This window comes from Macrobrachium rosenbergii, chromosome 56, assembly GCF_040412425.1.
Source record: "Macrobrachium rosenbergii isolate ZJJX-2024 chromosome 56, ASM4041242v1, whole genome shotgun sequence".
NCBI lineage: Eukaryota > Metazoa > Arthropoda > Malacostraca > Decapoda > Palaemonidae > Macrobrachium > Macrobrachium rosenbergii.
The window spans coordinates 152,125-167,642 of NC_089796.1; the positions used below are offsets into that span (position 1 = coordinate 152,125).

General features: G+C 38.5%; 1 long non-coding RNA gene across 1 annotated transcript; it reads left to right on the forward strand.

Annotated features, from left to right (window-relative positions):
* Positions 1-1,634: 1,634 nt before the first annotated feature.
* On the forward strand, positions 1,635-6,351 carry LOC136836709 (uncharacterized). The gene is made up of 3 exons (XR_010852453.1): positions 1,635-2,014; positions 3,718-3,912; positions 5,787-6,351. It is a non-coding gene; the product is annotated as an uncharacterized lncRNA (long non-coding RNA).
* The last annotated feature ends 9,167 nt before the right edge of the window (positions 6,352-15,518 follow it).

Consider the following 15,518-nt stretch of genomic DNA (forward strand, 5'->3'; position numbering starts at 1 on the left):
CTCTCCCTCCTCCCCCACCTCCACATCTGAAACCTCTACTTCCACTTACAGCCCGACCATCACCTCTCCCTCCCCACCTCATCTGAAACCTCCTTCCACTTACAGCCCGACCATCACCTCTCCCTCCTCCCCACCTCCACATCTGAAACCTCTACTTCCACTTACAGCCCGACCATCACCTCTCCCTCCTCCCCCACTCCACATCTGAAACCTCTACTTCCACTTACAGCCCGACCATCACCTCCCTCCCCCCTCCCCACATCTGAAACCTCCACTTCCACATCTGACTTCCAACCTCCACATCTGAAACCTCTACTTCCACTTACAGCCCGACCATCACCTCTCCTCCTCCCCCACCTCCACATCTGAAACCTCTACTTCCCACAGCCCGACCATCACCTCTCCCTTCTCCCCTCCTCCACATCTGAAACCTCTACTTCCACTTACAGCCCGACCATCACCTCTCCCTCCTCCCCACCTCCACATCTGAAACCTCTACTTCCACTTACAGCCCGACCATCACCTCTCCCTCCTCCCCAACCTCCACATCTGAAACCTCTACTTCCCTTACAGCCCGACCATCACCTCTCCCTCCTCCCCACCTCCACATCTGAAACCTCTACTTCCACTTACAGCCCGACCATCACCTCTCCCTCCTCCCCCACTTCCATCCTCCACATCCACTACAGCCCGACCATCACCTCCCTCCTCCCCCTTCCACATCTGAAACTCTACTTCCACTTACAGCCCGACCATCACCTCTCCCTCTCCCCACCTCCCAGCCTGAAAACATCCGACCAAACCTCTACTTCCACTCTACTTACAGCCCGACCATCACCTCTCCCTCCTCCCCAACCTCCACATCTACAGCCCGACCATCACCTCTCCTCCCCACTTCCACATCTGAAAACCTCTACTTCCACCAGCCCGACCATCACCTCTCCCTCCTCCCCACTTCCACATCTGAAACCTCTACTTCCACTTACATGACCATCCTCTCCCTCCTCCCCCTCCTCCACATCTGAAACCTCTTCTTCCTTACAGTCCGACCATCACCTCTCCCTCCTTTCCACATCTGATTAACCACCTCTCCTCTCCTCCACATCTGAAAACCTGCCCTCCAACCATCACCCTCCTCCTCCCCACTCCATCCTGAAACTTCCTTACATCCAACCATCACCTCCTCCCCCCCTCTTATCCACCTCAGCCCGACCAACCTCTCCTCTCCCCCACTTCCATATCCACCCCGACTTCCTCACCTCCTCTTCCACTTCTGAAACCTCCTCTCCACTTCCACATCCACTCCAGTCATCACCTCTTCCTCCTCCCCAACTGATACCTCCTAATGAGTACAAAACCACCATCTTATCCATCCACAGTAGTAACCATCTTCCACTGAAACTACCTATCCCGCCACAACAACACGTGAGTTTTAGATAATGATTAATCTGTAATGAGTTTTATATTAACAGTATTAAAACTATTTTGGGGTACAATCTCCAACAGAATTAAACAGCTTTACTATTCTGGTCAAACAAATGACAGCTGTTCTTTCTGCAGGAAAAGAGATACTAGAAAAGACAAAGAAAACATTGGATGACATCAAAGCCTCATTACAATCATTCTTGGACGCTCTGGAAAAGTTTTAGCACCTTTTGCCAGGAAGGAAATAGAAACTCATTTGTCCACTGTTTTACAAAAAGCCTATCAGAGCAATGAACTGCTCTCGAGTCCAAAACTCATGAATCAGCTGGTTCAAATGGACTATTCGCAAGCCTGCAACACCTCAATTGCGGAATGCCAAAAACTGCAAGAGATACTCAGCAAGATTCAAGAGGCTTTGAAAGAACTGGAAGACAATGCAGACGGCTGGGGAGAGACCCAGCTCAATGACTTGATACAGCTCAGTCAGGATCTCAACTCTACAATAGACGATGCTGTGAAGGATGAGACATTCATGACCCAACACGTTAACAAGGATTTGACGAACGCGGCTTTTGGAAACTTGATTGGTGTGAGTATAACTAATTTTTAACTTACTTTCTCACTTCATTAGCAACCAAAGTCACGGGTTATGGATTCACCATAGGGCCCAAAGGGTTTCAGGCACTCATTCGCTATAGTGTTAGATGTGTTTCAGTCATTCATTCATTTACTTCAGTGATGGGTAACTTTCAGAGACTCATCCACTGCAGTCATTGTCAGATGACTTTCAGACCCATCCATTACAGTGGCGTAGACTTCCCAATTCATCCACTGCAGTGTCAGTCAGATGACTCTCAGAAATTCATCCACTCAGTGTCTGATAACTTTCCAACTCATCTGTTGCGAGGTCAAATGACTTTCCCAGACTCATCCATTACGGTGTCAGATGACTTTGAGACTCATCCACTGCAGTCAAATGACTCTCAGACTCATCCACTGCAGTGACAGATGACTTTCCCAGACTCATCCATTATGGTGTCAGATGATTTTGAGACTCATCCACTGCAGCCAAATGACCCTCAGACTCATCCAATGCAGTGTCAGATGACTTTCAGACTCATCCACTGCAGTGTCAAGTGACTGTCAGAGCTTCATCCATTACAGTGTCAGGTAACTTTCAGACTTATTCACTCAGTGTCAAATGACTTTCAGAGACTCATCCATCACAGAGTCAGGTGACTTTCAGACTCGTCCACAGCAGTGTCACAAGACTTTCAGAGACTCATACATTAGTGTCAAATGACTTTCAGATTCATCTATTGCAGTGTCACATGACTTTCAGGGATTCATCCATTAGTGTCAGGTGACTTTCAGAGACTCATCCATTAGTGTCAGGTGACTTTCAGACTCATCCATTACAATGTCAGATGACTTCCAGAGACTCATCCATTACTGTGTCAGATATCTTTTAAACATTAAGTCATTATACACTGCCAGATGATTTCATACACTCACTGGTTCACTACAGCATCTGATGGTTTTTGAAGCTTCATTCTTTCATCAGTGTACCAGGGACTTTCAAACACACTTCCGTTCAATTATGATCCGTTAAATTATGATCGAGTCACCTACAGTAAGGTTAAGTGCTCTGCAGGGTTGCTATTTCACAACATAAATTTTACCCTTCACTGGTCCTCATTTGGTACGTATTGAAAGGTTTAGTTGGTTAGGTTAGGTCAGAAATGCTCAGCAGGCTTGCCATTCCATTCAGCAGTCTCCATTCATTCTGCTTTTCAGTTTTCTGTAAAAGAAAACTAATGAGATGGCTATTTGTCTGTCCATCCGCCATAAGATCTTGAAAACTACTGAGGCTAGAGGGCTCCAAATTGGTATGGTGATCATCCACCCTCCAATCATCAAACATACCAAATTGCGGCCCTCTAGCCTCCTCAGTAGTTTTTATTTTATTTAAGGTTAAAGTTAGCCATGATCGTGAGCCTGGCACCGCTATACTGTAGGTGCCAACAACACTGGCCACCACCGGGCCATGGCTGAAAGTTTCATGGGCTGCAGCTGAGAGTTTCATGGGCCAAGGCTGAGACTTTCATACGGCATTATACGCTGTACAGAAAACTTGACTGCGCCGAAGAAACTTCAGCGCAGTTTTTACTAGTTTTTTCTGCAATCCAGCTAGACATATCACCAAACAATCACCTTTGTGCCCAACTGACATTTTTTGGGGGAAGACCCAAGTGAAGACTAGCCTCCAACAAAGACTCCTTTTCTTAACAGGAGATAAACAACGCAAGCAGAGCTGTGGACGTCGTCATCCAGGAGATTGAGGCCCAGGAAGAGAGGTCGATTATCTTCAAAGCTACCTTCGGCACCCTAGGAGGACTCCTGTTGGCTGTCCTGATCATAGCAGGCGTCTTTTTTGCAGCCAAAACGAGAAGGACGAGATGAACCGGGGCGCAGCCATCGACTGAGGTAGGAGCTCTTTACAACCTCACCGGTGAGAAGAGGTTGTTATTTTTTTGTGTTTAGGTTAAGGTTGATTTATAATGGCACGAGCTCTTGCTCTTACTCTCAGCCCTGAAAAAAAGTTAAGCATATCTTAGTTTAACCAGACCACTGAGCTGATTAACAGCTCTCCTAGGGCTGGCCTGAAGGATTAGATTTTACATGGCTAAGAACCAATTGGTTACCTAGCAACGGGACCTACAGTTTATTGTGGAATCCGAACCACATTATACCGAGAAATGAATTTCTATCACCAGAAACAAATTCCTCTAATTCTTCATTGGCCGGCCGGAGAATCAAACGCGGGCCCAGCAGAGTGCTAGCCCAGGAACGATAGAGGAGATCAAGATAATGTGTGCCTTTGGATTGCAGTGTGGAATTGATTCAGAGACTATAGTCATTACTGAATGGTGCGAGGCATCTCCAGCAATTGAAAACGGGACCTCTGGAAACAAACCTTAGAATCTGACTAACAATACTGGCCTTATGAAAAGACAAGAATACCTCAAAATACATCTGACACACTTGAATATGAACTCAACATTATATATGATGATGCGTTCAATCTCTCCTAAGACTTCAAAGATAAGAATTAAGGATATGAAGAATTGAGGCAAAAATCATAAAAAAAAAGAGTAAAAAAGAAGGAATTTGTACCCAGACTATCTCCGAGTTGAATCTTCAGTGTTTTTTCAGATAATATATATAACGGAATTTGATTTTTGTGGCCTTAACTGCAAACTTTATTTTCCATTATTATTATTATTATTATTATTATTATTATTATTATTATTATTATTATTATTATTATTATTATTATTATTATTACTCAGAGAACGAACCCTGCTCATATGAAACAGGGGCCATTGACTTGAAACAAACCTGAGACAGAGTGAAAAGAAACAGGTTTTAGAAACAAAAATGAAACTAGAAAGAAACAGGCTTAAGAAAGGCTGGAAAGAAACTAGAAAGAAACAAGCCTGAGAAACAGTGTGAACTGAAACTTTCCATCCAGCCCAAACAAACATAGCCCTCTCCATGCCTTCCTGATCCTAAACAAACATAATCCTCCCCATACTTCCCTGATCCCAAACAAACATAATCCTCTCCACACCTCCCTGATCACAAACAAACATAATTCTCTCCATGCCTTCCTGATCCAAAACAAACATAATCCTCCCCATACCTCCCTGATCCCAAACAAACATAATCCTCTCCACACCTCCCTGATCACAAACAAACATAATCCTCTCCATGCCTCCCTGATCCAAAACAAACATAATCCTCCCCATACCTCCCTGATCCCACACAAACATAATCCTCTCTAAGCCTCCATGATCCCAAACAAACATAATCCTCTCTAAGCCTTCATGATCCCAAACAAACATCATCCTCTCCATGCCTCCCTGATCCCAAACAAACATCATCCTCTCCATGCCTCCCTAATCACAAACAAACGTAATCCTCTCCATGCATCCCTGATCCCAAACAAACATAATCCTCTCTGTGCCTCCCTAATCCCAAACAAACATAATCCTCTCCATGCATCCCTGATCCCAAACAAACATAATCCTCTCCATGCATCCCTGATCCCAAACAAACATAATCCTCTCCATGCCTCCCTAATCACAAACAAACATAATCCTATCCATGCATCCCTGATCCCAAACAAACATAATCCTCTCTGTGCCTCCCTGATCCCAAAACGTAAGCGAATATGTGTTGGTAATCCACTTCTTCGTAAGAGAATAATGTGTTACAATCCTCCTAACTTATAGAGCCCAAGCTGAAGTGAGTTCCTAATCCCTGTCTCTCTTCCTTAATCTTCCCCTCTCTCCCAGAACGCCAACGACCACCCGGAATCGGGACCTGATGGCTACGACAACGCAGGCTTTCGGAGAGACGAGCACGAAGTCCCATTCGGAAGCGCCTCTATCCGCAGGAGCATCACCACACCAGGCGTTGGGAGACGTCACAGCAGCGCCTACGTTTCCGAGACCGAGTGCTCGGACTTCTGATTTGTTTCGCCAATCCCCAGGGTCCAACTGAGCGGCGGTGAAGAGCACGTGCACACGCCAGAAGCCTTAGATAGCAGAGAGGTGGGGGATGTGATCATTCCCAGAGTGCATCTGTAGCTTAATCGTCTCAGACTTTTCGGCCTCTGGGTTTTGTGATACTGTTTCGAAGATATAAACAAACTAATTGTGTGCAGTTGTTCTTATGATAAATACACTCAGCTCAGCAAGGAAAACGTGTGGCGAACAATGGCGCAATCAAACAATGATATAGGCCCCCATCTTCTATGTCATGCCATGCTCTTAGTGACAACACTGTAAGTGAACAATCCCATTTCATGGGAGAAGCTTGTCGCTTCCTACGGGGATTGCAATACACAACGGAACTTCACCACAGTCTCATTTCAGTCCTTTTGCCTTTCAATACCAGGGAGATGAATAATCATGTTTAACCTAAATATCACTTGATACTCCAGGACGGAAAAAATGCTGACCAATATCCCTGAATTGTGGTTCAGTTTGCACAAGAAAGTGAAACTTGCAGCTTTTGAAATTGTGAAATATTTCAAGCGTCCTTTGGTTCAAATGGCTGTTCCATTTTCTGTCACTCTTTCTACACATACAAGAACACACACACACACACACACACATATATATATATATATATATATATATATATATATATATATATATATATATATATATATATATATAACAGGATCTCATTTAAAAAGCCAGTGAAATCTTGTACCATTTTCAAAATAAAAATATCCGCTAGATACTATCCTGTTCGAATGAGGTCCTATTATTAATTGTATTCACGCACAGAACACTTGTGCAAGTGACAGTTTATTTAATATATATATATATATATATATATATATATATATATATATATATATATATATACATACATACATTCTACAGTGCATATATTTCTACAGTGCATTATACGCTTATTATAAATATATGTGTGTATATATATATATATATATATATATATATATATATATATATATATATATATATATATATATATATATATATATATATATGAATAAATATAAGAAGGCCCATAAAACACTATTTAAACGTTGAAACCATATATGGGCCTTCTTATATTCATATTACACTGTAGTATTACAGGAAAAGACATTCATATATATATATATATATATATATATATATATATATATATATATATATATATATATATATATATGTAATCAGTAAGCTACAAACGTCCTTTAATATCCAATTCGCTCTACCTCAGAAATAATATATTTTCATATATGTTACCGAAGGGGAATTTTTTAGTTGATAATAAGTTCGTCGTCTGAATATGAATCATGGTGATGTGATAAAAAAAAGTCATATATATATATTGTGGGTTGGTGCCCTACCACATACGTCCATGTAATGGATGGAACGAAGGGTGATGACATAATACTGTAGGTTCTTTAAAATCCCGTATATTGACAGATATACAGCGGCGTGAGGCTGGAGGAAGATCCATACATCACGACAGAGTGACCACAGGACAGTAACTAACTATGCATCATATAAATGGCGGGAAACAATAGCAGTGTTGCCGCATGTAATTACATTGTTGCCACGATGCGTAACATAGCTAATGATATACATTAAATAACATCAGAATAAATGATAATGTGCATAACATTAAGTAAATAAAGCATATCTCTGAAAATACATTATACACATGAGTGCATGTAATTGTAAGTGCACTGTAATAGTATCTGATATCTATACATATATGTATGTATATATATATTATATATATATATACATACATAAAAACATAAATATATATAGTGTGTGCATATATGTATTATATATATATATATATATATATATATATATATATATATATATATATATATATATATATATATATATATATATATATATATATATATATATCTACTGAAATTCACACACAACACACACATACAAATATATATATATATATATATATATATATATATATATATATATATATATATATATCGTGTGTGTGTGTGTGTGTGTGTGTGGAGAACATCAACAACAGGTACCACTCAAGAAACCTTAAGAGTTACAAGCTCGCAGCGATAAGCGTCAAGGCAAAGAGTGATAAAGAGACCAATTTCGGCGCTTTATCCATGTTGCATTATTGTTCCCTGACACAGGAAATGCCAAGATCGAATGGGAAAATAAAGTACATCAAGAATGTGTGTACATAACATACGCACATACACATTGGCCAACGAAACTACATAATGAATAACGCTTTTACACCGGCAACACAGAAATCTTTGGAAGCCACGGAAACGAATATTAACACATCTCTCGGCAGTGGTTATTGATAAGTAATGAATACACAATGGTGGAAATTTCCCAAAACCTTAGACCCACATTCTCTGGTTTACTGAGTTGTGTTTTTAACTCCTAGGAATTTGTTTCTTGTCACTGAATATAATTTATTTCGTTTTTTTTCTATTCATCTATTAATTCGTTAATGTCTTTTTCATTTGCTGGTAAGTGATCTCTCTCTCTCTCTCATTCAGATCAGAAAATATAAAAATTCTCGTTTCCTGGGATACAATCTCTCTCTCTCTCTCTCTCTCTCTCTCTCTCTCTCTCTCTCTGAAATCAGAAAGTATAAAAATTCTCGTCTTCTGGGATACAATCTCTCTCGCTCTCATTGAAATCAGAAAATATAAAAATTCTCGTATTCTGGGATACAATATCTCTCTCTCCCATTGAAATCAGAAAATATAAAAATTCTCGTATTCTGGGATACAATATCTCTCTCTCCCATTGAAATCAGAAAATATAAAAATTCTCGTATTATGGGATACAATCTCTCTCTCTCTCACTGAAATCAGAAAATATAAAAATCTCGTCTTCTGGGATACAATCTCTCTCTCATTGAAATCTGAAAATATAAAAAAATCACGTCTTGTGGGATACAATCTCCCCCTCTCTCTCATTCAAATCAGAAAATATAAAAAATCTCGCCTTCCGGGATACAATCTCTCTCTCTCTCTCTCTCTCTCTCTCTCTCTCTCTCTCTCTCTCTCTCACTGAAATCAGAAAGTATAAAAATTCTCGTCTTCTGGGATACAATCTCTCTCTCTCTCTCATTGAAATCAGAAAATATAAAAATTCTCGTATTCTGGGATACAATCTCTCTCACTCTCACTGAAATCAGAAAGTATAAAAATTCTCGTCTTCTGGGATACAATCTCTCTCTCTCTCTCTCTCATTGAAATCAGAAAATATAAAAATTCTCGTATTCTGGGATACAATCTCTCTCTCTCACTGAAATCAGAAAATATAAAAAATCTCGTCTTCTGGGATACAATCTCTCTCTCTCTCTCTCTCTCTCATTGAAATCTGAAAATATAAAAAATCACGTCTTGTGAGATACAATCTCCCCCTCTCTCTCATTCAAATCAGAAAATATAAAAAAATCTCGCCTTCCGGGATACAATCTCACTCTCTCTCTCTTTCTCTCTCTCCTAACCCGGCATAACACGGGACCACGTCATGGCGGCTGAAGATGATAAGATAGCAGGGTCAGTCATCGTTGTTTTCCTACTCGCTGATTAAATTCCTACGTTCTTTACTAATTCCATCAACCCGTCATTGGGGGGACATTATCCTTGGCACTTTGTTATGTACACAGATTAGTGGGTCTGCTCAGCTGCTAAGCCAGATCTTTTACTAATCCATCTCACATTTCATTTGGGTTGAGTTGTTTATTATTATTATTATTATTATTATTATTATTATTATTATTATTATTATTATTATTATTATTATTATTATTATTATTATTCAAAAGATAAACACCTATTCATATTGGAACAAGCACACCACAAGCTTCCAAAGAATTTGCATTATTATTATTATTATTATTATTATTATTATTCAAAAGATAAACACCTATTCATATTGGAACAAGCACCCCACAAGCTTCCAAAGAATTATTATTATTATTCAGAAGATGAACCCTGTTCATACTGGAACAAGCACACCCCAAGCTTCCAAAGAATTATTATTATTACGTTATTATTATTATTATTATTATTATTATTATTATTATTATTCAAAAGATAAACACCTATTCATATGGCATAAACACACCACAGGTGACATTGACTTGAAATTCAAGCTTCCAAACATTATCAATATTATTATTATTATTATTATTATTATTATTATTATTATTATTATTATTATTATTATTATTATTATTTTTATTATTATTATTATTATTATTATTATTATTATTATTATTATTATTATTATTATTCAGAAGTTGATCCCTATTCATACAGAACAAGCCCACCAAAGGGGCCACTGACTCGAAATTCAAGCTTCTAAAGAATATTGCAAGGTACATCTGAAAGAAGCAACAGAAGGTAACAGGAAATACAGAAAGAAATCAGTGATAAAAGAAAAGAGTAAATAAACCAACAACTTAATAAATCAGCAGATAAAAATGTAAGCAAACGATTAAAATACAAGCAAAGTTTGAAAGCACAGCCAAAACCTTGGTTTGTTCTCGTACAGAGCAGAAATCTGTGACGGGAAGTAAAACTACTGGAATTGTGAATATTTCGCTGTCTTGCTGAGCTGTGTTTTGTTTCCTGTAAATGAGCACTGCTGAGATGGCTTTTGTCTGTCCGCCCTCAGATCTTAAAAACCACCGAGGCTAGAGGGCTGCAAATTGGTATGTTGATCATCCACCCTCCAATCACCAAGCATACCAAATTGCAGCCCTCTAGCCTCGGTAGTTATTATTTTATTTAAGGTTAAAGTTAGCCACGATCGTGCGTCTGGCAACGCTGTAGGACAGGCCACCACCGGACAGTGGCTGAGAGTTTCATGGGCCGCGGCTCATGCAGCAATATCGGGACCACCAAAAGACTTTCGGTGTTCTTGGCATTATACGCTGTACAGGAAATTCGACTGCGCCGAAGAAACTTCGGCGCATTTTTTACTCGTTTAACTTGTGTAATCTAAAGCACAGCGATAACTTCTAAGATTCTTGGTAAATTTATCTTTAAAAAAAAAGAGACGGTCCCATCGAGAGTCGCTGATTATAAAATTGATAAGAAAACAACTGATAGGATTAAATGGCTCACAAAAGCACAGCCAAAAAGATTCCACGTCTCTGTTTCAGAATGTTTCGGTAGCGTTGTCAGTGTACTTCATACGGTGCACTGTAGGCGTTATTGAAGGTTCTTTGCAGCGTCTCTTCCTTAGGCCACTAGCTGCAGCCTCGTTCATTTCTTTTACTGCACCTCCGTTCGTATTCTCTTTCTTCCCTCAACCCTCTCCTAGCAATTGTTCGAGGTCATTCAACACTGAGAGGGAAATTGACAATAGAAAAGGTTCTAGAGGTGTAACAGGAGGAAAACCTCGCAGTTGCAAGAGGGAAGAAAGAGAATATGAATGGAAGTACAGTAAAAGGAAGAAGGTCCTCTGCAAAGAGCCTTTAGTAATGCCTACAGTGCACCCCGCAAGGTGCACTGACGGCACTGCACTCCAACGGGAGTTCTACTCTGTTCCATTCTTATATGAACTGGATATTGGAGAAACTTGAAATGAAAAGTGTCTTTCAGGATCCAGGATCAATTTAACTGGATATTGGAGAAACATGAAATGAAAAGAGTCTTTCAGGATCCAGGATCAATTTAACTGGATATTGGAGAAACATGAAATGAAAAGAGTCTTTCTAGGATCCAGGATCAATTTACCTGGATATTGGAGATACATGAAATGAAAAGAGTCTTTCAGGATCCAGGATCAATTTAACTGGATATTGGAGATACATGAAATGAAAAGTCTTTCAGGATCCAGGATCAATTTAACTGGATATTGGAGAAACATGAAATGAAAGGAGTTTCTCTGGATTAATTTAACTGGATATTGGAGAAGCATGAAATGAAAAGTCTTTCAGGATCAATTTAACTGGATATTGGAGAAACATGAAATAGGAAACATGAAATGAGAAACATGAAATGAAAGGAGTCTTTCAGGATCAATTTAACTGGATATTGAGAAACATGAAATGAAAAGTCTTTCAGGATCAATTTAACTGGATATTGGAGATACATGAAATGAAAAGTCTTTCAGGATCAATTTAACTGGATATTGGAGAAACATGAAATGAAAAGTCTTTCGGGATCAATTTAACTGGGTATTGGAGAAACATGAAATAAAAAGTCTTTCGGGATCAATTTAACTGGATATTGAGATACATGAAATGAAAAGTCTTTCGGGATCAATTTAACTGGATATTGAGAAACATGAAATGAAAAGTCTTTCAGGATCAATTTAACTGGATATTGGAGAAACATGAAATGAAAAGAGTCTTTCAGGATCAATTTAACTGGATATTGGAGAAACATGAAATGAAAAGTCTTTCAGGATCAATTTAACTGGGTATTGGAGAAACATGAAATGAAAAGTCTTTCGGGATCAATTTAACTGGATATTGGAGAAACATGAAATGAAAGGAGTCTTTCAGGATCAATTTAACTGGATATTGGAGAAACATGAAATGAAAGGAGTCTTTCAGGATCAATTTAACTGGATATTGGAGAAACATGAAATGAAAAGAGTCTTTCAGGATCAATTTAACTGGATATTGGAGAAACATGAAATGAAAAGTCTTTCAGGATCAATTTAACTGGATATTGGAGAAACATGAAATGAAAAGTCTTTCAGGATCAATTTAACTGGATATTGGAGAAACATGAAATGAAAAGTCTTTCAGGATCAATTTAACTGGATATTGGAGAAACATGAAATGAAAAGAGTCTTTCAGGATCAATTTAACTGGATATTGGAGAAACATGAAATGAAAAGTTTTTCAGGATCAATTTAACTGGATATTGGAGAAACATGAAATTAAAAGAGTCTTTCAGGATCAATTTAACTGGGTATTGGAGAAACATGAAATGAAAATAGTCTATCAGGATCAATTTAACTGGATATTGAGAAACATGAAATGAAAGGAGTCTTTCAGGATCAATTTAACTGGATATTGGAGAAACATGAAATGAAAGGAGTCTTTCAGGATCAATTTAACTGGATATTGGAGAAACATGAAATGAAGAGAGTCTTTCAGGATCAATTTAACTGGATATTGAGAAACATGAAATGAAAAGAGTCTTTCAGGATCATTTTAACTGGATATTGGAGAAACATGAAATGAAAAAGAGTCTTTCAGGATCAATTTAACTGGGTATTGGAGAAACATGAAATGAAAAGTCTTTCAGGATCAATTTAACTGGGTATTGAGAAACATGAAATGAAAAGTCTTTCAGGATCAATTTAACTGGATATTGAGAAACTTGAAATGAAAAGAGTCTTTCGGGATCAATTTAACTGGGTATTGGAGAAACATGAAATGAAAAGAGTCTTTCAGGATCAATTTAACTGGATATTGGAGAAACATGAAATGAAAGGGGAGTCTCTCAGGATCAACTAATCGCTTACCAGATAAGATTTTTTCCATGCATGCAAACTTATCTCCAGCTCTTTTTATAAAGGTAACCAGTGCCTCGTAATCAGTAAGATTGTTGTTAAATGCAGTCACGTACCTGTAGGGGGTAGGGGAGGGGAAAGGGGGTTATGCCATCAGTGCGCTTCACGCAGCTCATTGTAGGCATTCCATTAGGTTCTTTGCAATGTCCCTACAGCCCCTAGCTGGAACCCCTTTCGTTTCTTTTACTTTACCTCTGCTTACATTCTCCTTCCTTACGGAACAGAAGATAGAATTGAGGCCAAAGGCCAAGTGCTGGGACCTATGAGGTCATTTAGCGCTGAAACGGAAATTGACAGTAAAAGGTTTAAAAGGTGTGACAGGAGGAAAACCTCAAAGCAGTTGCACTGTGAATCAGTTATTAGGAGAGGGTGGGAAGTATGATGGAAGAACGATAATATGAATGAAGGTACAATAATAATAATAATAATAATAATAATAATAATAATAATAATAATAATAATAATAATAATAATAATAATAATAATAAAATAAAAGGACAACCCCGTAACGAGGCTATAATATCGAGAATTAAAGCCACAGTTTTTAACTTTGTACATAAATATTTTTAACACTACAATGGCTTTTAATTCTCAATAATAATAATAATAATAATAATAATAATAATAATAATAATAATTCACATATAAAAACACTAGAAATAAACATACCTACAACATATGAACATCATTTTTGGTCATGATGTTACCACAGGTTAGGGATTTCTAACTTTGCAACCCCCAAAATCTAATTAAATATTCCAGTTACTTTACAGTCAATGAAAAACTTGAAAAGAAAGAATCTAATTATTTCTTACTGATTTTCTGAATTTTCGTTGCCTTATCTTGGTGTTCTGCTTTTTTCAAGGAGTCAACATACCCCAGAATAGGCTTGCTCATAGCTTGTTTGAGAGGGTGCATGATAACTCTCTCTCTCTTCTCTTCTTTTTCTCTCTCTCTCTCTCTCTCTCACACACACACACATATATATAATTATATATATATATATATATATATATATATATATATATATATATATATATATATATATATATATATATATTACATGATAGATATGAGAATATTCTACCCAAAACAAACAACCCTTTCACAAGTCTAGGTTAACATTTTCACAAAGCACACAAAGAGAGAGAGAGAGAGAGAGAGAGAGAGAGAGAGAGAGAGAGAGATTAAACCCAACCTGACCTGACACTTGGGACGGCAAAGGAACGGAAGTTCATTTGAAACTGAGGGCCTACAGACCTCACACAGCCAAAATCAGGGACGTCCACAAACTTATTCAACAGTTTGAACTTTTCACAAACATTCTCCCAAAACGCTATCACGGCCCTCACGACAGAACAGAATAGAATATAGAATTTAGGCCAAAGGCCAAGCACTGGGATGTATGAGGTCATTCAGCGCTGAGAAGGAAATTGAGAAAAAGGGGGTTGAAAGGATGGGAGGAAAACCTCAAACAGTGCGCCTATGAAATAATTGTCTGAGGTGCAATGACAGTATCTTACCCCCACCCAGACCCCCGCCTTTATTAACAGGGGGACATTCACGACATACCATGATTTATGCACAGGACAGAAAGAACGCTTTGGTAGTAATAGGTTCCTGGATTTTTGTTTTCTGTAAAGAAAACTGTTGTGCCAGAAACAAATTCGTCTTGTTCTTCCTGTCCGCACTTTTTTCTCTCCGACCCTCAGATCTTAAACACTACTGAGGCTCTAGAGGGCTGCAAATTGGTACGTTGATCATCCCCCTCCAATCATCAAATATACCAAATTGCAGCTCAAAGCCTCAGTGGTTTTTATTTGATTTAAGGTTAAAGTTAGTCATAATCGTGCGGTCTGGCACAATATAGGGACGCCACAGTGGCCACCATCATGCAGTGGTTAATGTTTCATGGGCCTCCCCGGCTCATACGGGGGACATTATACCATGAGACCACAGGAAAGACAGAGCTGTTTCACCAGCTCTTGGCTA